Below are 8,736 nucleotides of genomic sequence, written 5' to 3'. Positions count from 1 at the left end.
AAAATGACATTTCGTTTTTTACTAAACTCCAATAAATCTCCTATTTTACACCTAAATAACTGAAAATATTATGTACGCATGTACTCGCTACACTGAGTCTATCTGTTTCTCACACAATATTAGGTTAGGTGAAATAGCAAGCAGGTTACACCGTTACCCACGTGCGCCGGCAACTTTGGTCGAGCTTATTGCATACTCATAAGGGTCAGAAGTACTTTTTTCTTCTCTGTACAATAGGCATCATCTGACATACCGTTAATTTGACAACAACCTTACTAACTTTTCACTCCGTATTGAGTCCGTACAAAAAAGCTATATAATATTATTATTAAATGATTGATATGTCAAATGAACGTCATGCATATTCTAGACGAAAAAAAAGACTAAAATTGCAATAATTATTTAATGATTTGTTTTTATACATTGCATTTTCCTAATATAACCAGGAATAAAGTCGTCACATTTAAAATGCGCACTGCAAATAACAGACGATTTTGAGATTTTTCCAGGCACTGCATTTCCCCACATCAATTTCTGATTTTCATTCTTCGGAAACCTACAATACAAGAAATATGATGACTAACACGATTAAGTTTCTGTTACTAACAAAACTTCGAGTCAACTTAAGTTAACATAACATAGTGTAACCTTTTTATGTAGGTACCTACCCAAAGGTGTACCTATGCAGAGGTGAATATCACCCACATTACACCAGCTATGTTTAGGACCCGTAAGTAATAGTGTGCAAGTCAAGAGCTTCGCCGTTCGTCGGACAGTATTTCCAACTTCGAACTAAGATTTTTCTATATTAAAAACTAGCTGCCCGACCCAGCTTCGCCCGGGAATTTCGAATATTTTTTATAAAACCATCTCCTGATACTAACAAACACAATAAAAAATGAAATATCCAATTTGGTGCCGTCGATCGGAAGCTATGCGCGTACAAACATTTCAGAGATTCATTTTTATTATAATAGTAGATTATTAGTATAAATCTCCAATTTAAGTCAGTCGGGACGTATCTGCCTACTTCTACGAAACTAGAAAAATCTTTGATCCACATAATTCATGGTTAACCTAAAGAATATGATTGTTGTTTTTACTTACCTGTGGAAAGAAAAGCTGCTACCAGGATAAAACTCATTTTTGCACCTGTCACACAACTTGAATTCACCATTTTTCATGAAAAACAAACAGGTTTATTATGAAAATGTACACAATCGCAAATCGAAGTACGAAAATCAACCAAACAACCAAGTAAACAAACCACCATATTGCATTTAGTATTACCAGTCCCAAACATTTAAGTACTACTTTTACTCAGTATTATTAGATTATTTTCTAAATACAACGAGATAATTATTATTCATATAAACTGTAGAAATATTAAAATTGAGTTGCAAAGTTTATGGATTGTTCGTTTTGGTAAATCATAAAAATACTAAATATAAAATTTTCTACCATTACTACCAAACCCAATAAATTAGTTGAGCTGGCAAGACGTCAGACAAGGACACACTACCCCCGGAAGCCTTCTCACCAGGACCGCTTTTAGATAGCTACCGATCATAATGGAAATAGCTACCCTAAGATAATGTAATAGATCTCATTTTAGCCTAACAAAAATTTTTGGTACACAGTCTAGTTAGTAAATGTAAGGTCTTTGTAAAATACATTTGTAAAAGTTTCACATGAGTTAGGGAATTATTTTTAAAACTGACAGGTGGTCAGGAATCTGGGGCCAGAAAAAAAAAAAAAAAAAAAAAGAAAAAGAATTTGGTGTGACAGTTTTTCTTTCTTTTTTCGTACGCCTTGCAAGATGGATGGCGTAATTAAAATTCGTAAAGGATAATGTGTTAGTTTAGGCTGGGATTTTTGAAAAATGGTATGTGTGAGTTTATTCGTGCGAGATCAATTCGTCCACTTTTCGATGGTGTTGTGAATTTATGATTCCTTGTTACAGTTTTAGGATAAAGTTCTACCACGCGGCGGGTGGGTGTCGGTCATCACGATTTGGTAAGTGAATCATTACTCTCAAAAATTAATTAGAAAGATGTAAGGCTCCCCTACCCGAAATAAGCGTGTCGCCAATTTGCAATTTCATTTTTCTTTTTAGGTGGCGACATGGGTGTGTCGTGTTGATGGGTTGTTGTGATTAAGAATTTTATGGAATTTAATTGAAATTTAAACAACTTGATAAGAAAATCATCATCATGGTCCCTTAACAACCTAATAATTTTAAAAACCATGATTGGGTTATAAAATAACGCTGAAATTTGAGAGTTAACACGCGTTTTGCTCGCTTCACGTTTGGATTGAGGAAGCGTGCACCGCCAGTAATCCATAGGAATCTCTTGCATCCTTTACCCTGCTCGTCCGTATGACACACGGCCACAGTCTGCATGAGCCGCGCGTCCGGAGCGAAGCTTGATTTTTCGGAACAGGTGTTTTCCTAAATCTTCAGGATATTAAGGTGGATTCTCTCCAACATATTAACTTTTTTTGTGAAGCTAATTCAACTACCTTTGTATTTTGGTTTACATTTATATTAATTGATGGTTTACCCTAGATTGTGACTTATCCGTTCATAAAATTGTAACTTAGCATTATGTCGAGTAACCTAAGATCATAATTAAGGTGCGTTGAATGCGGACAGCACCTTGAGATTGTATAATACCTCTCATGTCTCAGTAACTAGTCGAGTAAACTATAAATTGTAAAGCTCTAACAAACAAGAGAAGAATTAAATAACTATTCCTAAGGTACTCGAGGTTTCAATTCAATAATTAACTTTTTCCACATAAATCCCTGGCTGTACAGAGCTGATTCTGCTAACATGTCTAGGTCCAAGCAACGCACCTAGAGTTCCTGTAAGACCTAGGACCTGGATATGTTACAGTGGCGCTCCAACGGGTATTAACTATATTTTATTTTCCCCTGAGTGCTACAGTGGCACTCAACGGGTATAAATTATACTTTATTTTTCTCCGGAGTGTAATAGTGGCACTCAACAACTTAAAAATTTTCATATTTAAATTATACACTACATTTTTTCTCCCGAGTGCTACAGTGGCGCTTTTTGGGTTTTAAAACTTTTGTTTCACACAGGCTACAGTGGTCGTCCTGTAATTTAATTTAAATACTATTATTTGTTTATATTTGTTCAAAAATTAACTTAGTTTTTATGAAATCAGTTCAATACACCCAGGGTTGTCATATGACACATAGTAGTTTGAAAATATTGTAGGTAAACCATCAATTTAATTGAAATTTAAGGATAATAATGTAATTAATGCTTTCTTTTCAGTGTTACAAATATTTCTTATCAGTTTAAGTTACTAACTGTTTGTCTAATTGTTAACTTAATTGTTATATAATTAACTTAAGTTTTATATTGTAATTGTGTATACCATCAATTACTTAACATGGAAAAGTCCAGAGCTATACAATTTCACTCCCTTAGAAAGGATGAATTAGTCTATGAAGTGTCCATACGTGCGGATACTCCTGGAAATACTGTCGATGCCCTCAGAAGACAGATGCGCAAGCTTATTTTAGAATGTCCTTCTGAGGCCATAATAGAAACACCTTTTAAAGCGGATTCTGAATTTCAAATTATAGGTGAAAAATTAGATGAACTAGTAGCTTTGTTAGATAAATGGGATGTGTATAAAGAGAAGGTATCGCTAGCTAGAGCAGAAGCCCTAGCCTACCACCTTTACCATCGATTGAATAGGATTTCAACTGAGGAACCAGCGGTTTTAACAAAAAAGACAGAACTCAAAAGTAGGTTTGATTCATTACTTGAAAAAATTGAAACTCCAACCATTAACGTTTCAGAAACTCCTGCTTCAACTTCATCTTCTGCAGCAATAGTTCATGAATCTTCGCTCTTCGAGTGTTCCAGTGACAAGAATGTAGCCAAATGGAACGTTAAGTTCAACGGCACCACGGATCCTCGCTCATTCATTGAACGGATAGAAGAGTTACAGGGTTGCTACGGGGTTTCGGATGCCAAACTGTTCAGGTCTGCAGCACAGTTATTTAGTGATCAAGCTCTCATTTGGTTCCGAGGATTAAAACATCAGGTATGTACGTGGTCTGATCTTAAAAATCTAATATTGGAGGAATTTGATCCGGTCGATTATGACTATCGTCTACTGGGTGAAATTCGTGCCAGAACACAGGGGGTAGAAGAGCCTACTCATATTTATTTCTCTGTTATGGCTTGTCTGTTTGCTCGCTTAAGGACACAACTGTCAGAAGCAGCTAAACTAGAGATTTTATTACACAACATACGCCCAAATTTCTCTCAACAGTTAGCACTAGTTCAAATTGATTCAATTTCACAGTTAAAAGAGAGTTGCAAAAAGATAGAAGCTGCTAGCCAGCGTGCTACATTATTCTCAGAGCCTGGAAAACCAACAAATATTATAACTCCTGAGTTTTCTTATAAGCCCAAGAATAAAACAGTGGCTTTTGTGGATAGTAGGGGCAAAAAGCCTAGTATATCAGAACCAAAAATTCAACAAAATAAGGTTCATGATCAGCAACCTCCAAATAAACAATATTTATGTAGGGAAAATGGTAATAAGAACAATAACCATAAAAATCCAAATTCATCGAATAACTGTTGTCATTGTCCATCAAACAATGTTTCTAAACAGTTTGTTAAACGGAAGGTTCATTGCTTTACTTGTAAAACTCCAGGTTTTACAAAGTTGACTTGCCCAAATTGTAATAAAAATAAGAAAACTGATCCAAAAAACTAAATAACTCGAACTGTAACACTTTAAGTAAAAAAATGTCAAAATTCAAAAATTATGATTCGATTTTTACAGTTCGATTTTCCCCACAAAAAGATGATATTAGGCCATATTTGGAATGTAATATAGGAGATATAAAAGTTTATGGTTTGCTAGATTCTGGCGCATGTATATCTATTCTTGGCAACAACTCTCATACATATTTTATCAAATTGGGTTATAACTTTAACAATTTTATTGATAATTCTTGCACTGTTGCAAATGGAATCCAGTTAGAGTCATTAGGACATATGTATATACCTGTGACTTTCAATAGTAAAACTTGTGCTATTAAATTTTATGTTGTGCCTGCAGTAACTTCAGATTTAATACTAGGATGCGATTTCTGGAAGGCGTTTAATGTAGCCCCAGAAATATTTGAAAATATAGACTATATACGTGTTAGCGACTAGATTTAATATTGTGTGAATTCTGCGCACGACGTACCTATAAGTTAGGCAAAGGGCCATGTTTCGCTGTTTGCCCACAAAAAAGGAACGTTTCAAGAACGGTTTAATTTATGACTCTTCGCGTCGTCTACCTGCTTGACTAAAGTGTTTAAACTCATAGAATTTGGAACTCAAGTAGTGTAGTGTAGGTTAAAAGGCCCTTATGTTTTAGATTTATTAGGAGCCTAGCGAGAATAGAAATTAGAATAGAGGCCAATTGTGTTGTAGAGGCCAATTGAGGTTAAATTTATGTTAACTTGTCATTTTTGTGTTTAAATCAACCTATTTTATTGCTAAGAAATAAGTGTGTGAAACTTAACTTGAAATAAAGAGGGTCTCGAAGGGTTCACTCATTGGTGTGGGAATATTTTACTGGCTTCATGATATAAATACCACTCCATGAGCCGAGACCAATCAGTCAGCCCAAGTCAGCCCAGAGACTAGCATACGAAATAAGTATTTTATTTCAAGAAACCTCTCTTCGTCTATACCAATAAATTACATCTACCTGTCGCGGTAGAGGTGCACGACCGGGGTGCACGGGACGGGACGTTAGAACCAGCCTACGAGCCAACTGAGGGACAGGGTGCAAAATAGTTACCTGACCACCCACTCACGCCCCGTCAACTATAGTGGGACAAGTTCCCAGGCGTTGTTACGCATTTACAAGCGACGCGCCGCAACAAATGGTCCTTCGAACCGGATCCCGGAAGACAGATTCCTAGAACTGGAAGTTGAAGATTTTTGAAGGTGAAGCTACGAACAGGAACAAGAGATATGACTCTCACCAGGTTCCAGAAGGAAGAGCGTGTGCCCCTACGCGCAAATACATCGCAACGAACAGAACAGGCGAATGTGCGCAGATCAGAAGGGACCACATCTATCGAAGCTATAGCCACGAACTTAAGATCTTCAAATATGGAATCTTCGGGATACACCGCGACAAAAGTTACGAAGATGTTCGAAAATGGGGCTAGACTCAAAGAACAGGAGACCACTGACGAGATCATGGCTGAGCGGATGAACCAGAACAGAACCTTGAAGACGATTGAATCAGGGGGTTTTATCCGCACGTCAGTTAGGTCTAAGAGATCTGCCAGATTACGCGACTTAGAAGCAAGAGAAGAACTGGCGCTTTTAGAATTGCAGCGCGCTGAAGCAGCAGCTAATCTGGCCAGAATCAGATTCGAAAAACAACGAATCGAAGATAAAGTAGTTAGTCTGGATAAAGAACAAGAAGATAGAACATCTCACGTTCAGAACTGGATCCAGACCTCTACTTTAGAAGAAATAAAAGACGTCATTCCTGACAAACGAGGCAATCAGTCCCTGCTTCACTCGGAGCTTATAAGCTCAGAACAGTCGAGTGGAGTTGAGAATTCAGAAATGATAGCGAATACAGCGATGCCAATCCACGCAGTGGAAACGACCGGAGTTTCAGAAGATGACCTGGATAAGGAACAAGGAGGAAGAACTTCACATGTTCAGAACTGGATCCAGACGTCATCTTTGAAAGAAATAAAAGATGTAATTCCTGATAAACGGGTGAATCAGTCCCTGCTTCACTCGGAGATTATAAGCTCAGAGCAGTCGAGTGGAGCTGCGGATTCAGCTTCAGAAGACGGTTTGGATGAAGAACAAGAAGATGCAGCTTCACATGTTCAGAACTGGATCCAGGCATCATTTTTGGAAGAAACAAAGGATATCATTCCAGATAAACGAGGGAATCAGTCCCTGCTGCACTCGGAGCTTATAAGCTCAGAACAGTCGAGTGGAGCTGAGAATTTAGGAATGATAGTGAATACAATGTTGCCAGTCCACGCAGTGAGAACAACCAGGGCTTATCTGAAGATAATTCCGGTAGAAGTATTTGGACCAAAAGGATCCCAGAAGATACTAGTACTTTTGGATGAAGGATCAATGGTCTCTCTTCTTGATTCACGAATAGCTAAGAATATTGGGGCAAAGGGAACTGAAGAAGAATTGGTGCTAGAAACAGTTGGAGGAAAATTGATACGCAAGAGGGACTCTGAGAAGCTCAACTTAATAATACGAGGAGTCCACCAAGAAGAAAAGAAAAGCCTCGATCGTGTTCGCACCATCGAAGAACTGAATCTTGCTCCACAGTTCCTGGATAAAGAAAGAATAGAAAAATATCCACACCTGAAAGAAATGACAAGTGTTCTTTATTATGAGTTTGAGCCACCGCGGTTACTCATAGAACAAGACAACTGGGAACTGATCGTATCTCAAGAAATTAAGAGAAGAAATCCCGGTCGACCAGTCGCTTCACTGACGGAATTCGGAGAATCGTTGAGAGTGCAACCAAGAAGACCTACGACAGACTCAGATGGAAGAGCTCTCACGATATTAGAAAAAACCTGTAAAAAGCGAGAAGATGGAGGCTTTGAAGTTGGATTGCTGTGGAAAAATGAAGATGATGAAATGCCAGAAAGTTTCAAATCAGCCGAAAAAAGACTGTTCACCATAGAAAAGAAAATGGATAAAGATCTTCACCTCAGATATGAATATATCAAGCAAATTCAGGATCTGCATGATGAAAACTACGCAGAAGAGGCGCCAAACAAACGAGATTCTAAAAGAAAATGGTACCTTCCTCACTTCTCTGTCATACATCCATTTAAAAAGAAAGTAAGAATCGTCTTTGACGCTGCGGTTAGGTCCCAAGGGAGAAGTTTGAATGACGCTCTTCTATCAGGACCAGATCTTCTGAAATATCTCTTCGGGGTGTTCACAAGATTCCGTCTAGGCCTAACGGCAGTAGCAGCAGACATTAAAGAAATGTTCCTGCAGATGAAAATAATACCTGAAGACAGGGACAGTTTGAGATTTTTATGGCGAGAAGGTCGTCAAGACGCTCCATCGAAAGAATATAGGGTGAACACCGTCATATTCGGCGCAACTTCATCACCAAGCACAGCTATCTTTGTGAAGAATAGAAACGCAGAAGACTTCAAAGAACGTTATCCAGATGCAGCAACAGCTATAGTAAGTAACCATTACATGGATGATTATCTTCATAGCTTTCACTCCGAACAAGTACTGGTGAAATTTGCGAAAGAAGTAGATTACATCCACAGAAAAGCAGGATTTGTACTAAGAGGATGGGCATCGAATCAACCGAATCTTCTTCAGCAAATCACAGAAGAAAATGTAGACAAGACTGAAATAGAGCTTGGAGAAAAAGAAGAGAAAACTCTAGGCTTACGGTGGTTCACCAAAGAAGACAGCATCGGGTTTCGTACTTGCCTACGGAACACACCCCAAGAAGTACTGCAAGAAAAAAGAATTCCAACGAAAAGAGAAGTCACTGGTGCAGTCATGAGCACATTAGACCCGTTAGGGCTGGCATCACCAGTTTTGATACAAGGAAAAAAGCTACTGCAAAGTATATGGAGAAGTGGAATTGGCTGGGATGAGCAAATAGAAAAACAAGATCAAGAAACATGGAAGTCATATGT

The 8,736-nt window shown here is 37.9% G+C and overlaps 1 long non-coding RNA gene across 1 annotated transcript; it reads right to left on the bottom strand.

The window, feature by feature from the left end:
• Positions 1–389: 389 nt before the first annotated feature.
• LOC123879919 lies at positions 390–1,661 on the bottom strand. Its single transcript, XR_006799107.1, has 2 exons — positions 1,108–1,661; positions 390–556 (listed from the first exon to the last, which is right to left on the bottom strand). It is a non-coding gene; the product is annotated as an uncharacterized LOC123879919 (long non-coding RNA).
• Between the last annotated feature and the right edge of the window lie 7,075 nt (positions 1,662–8,736).

Source organism: Maniola jurtina, chromosome W, assembly GCF_905333055.1.
Source record: "Maniola jurtina chromosome W, ilManJurt1.1, whole genome shotgun sequence".
Taxonomy (NCBI): domain Eukaryota; kingdom Metazoa; phylum Arthropoda; class Insecta; order Lepidoptera; family Nymphalidae; genus Maniola; species Maniola jurtina.
This window is presented reverse-complemented; position numbering and strand designations above follow the sequence as displayed.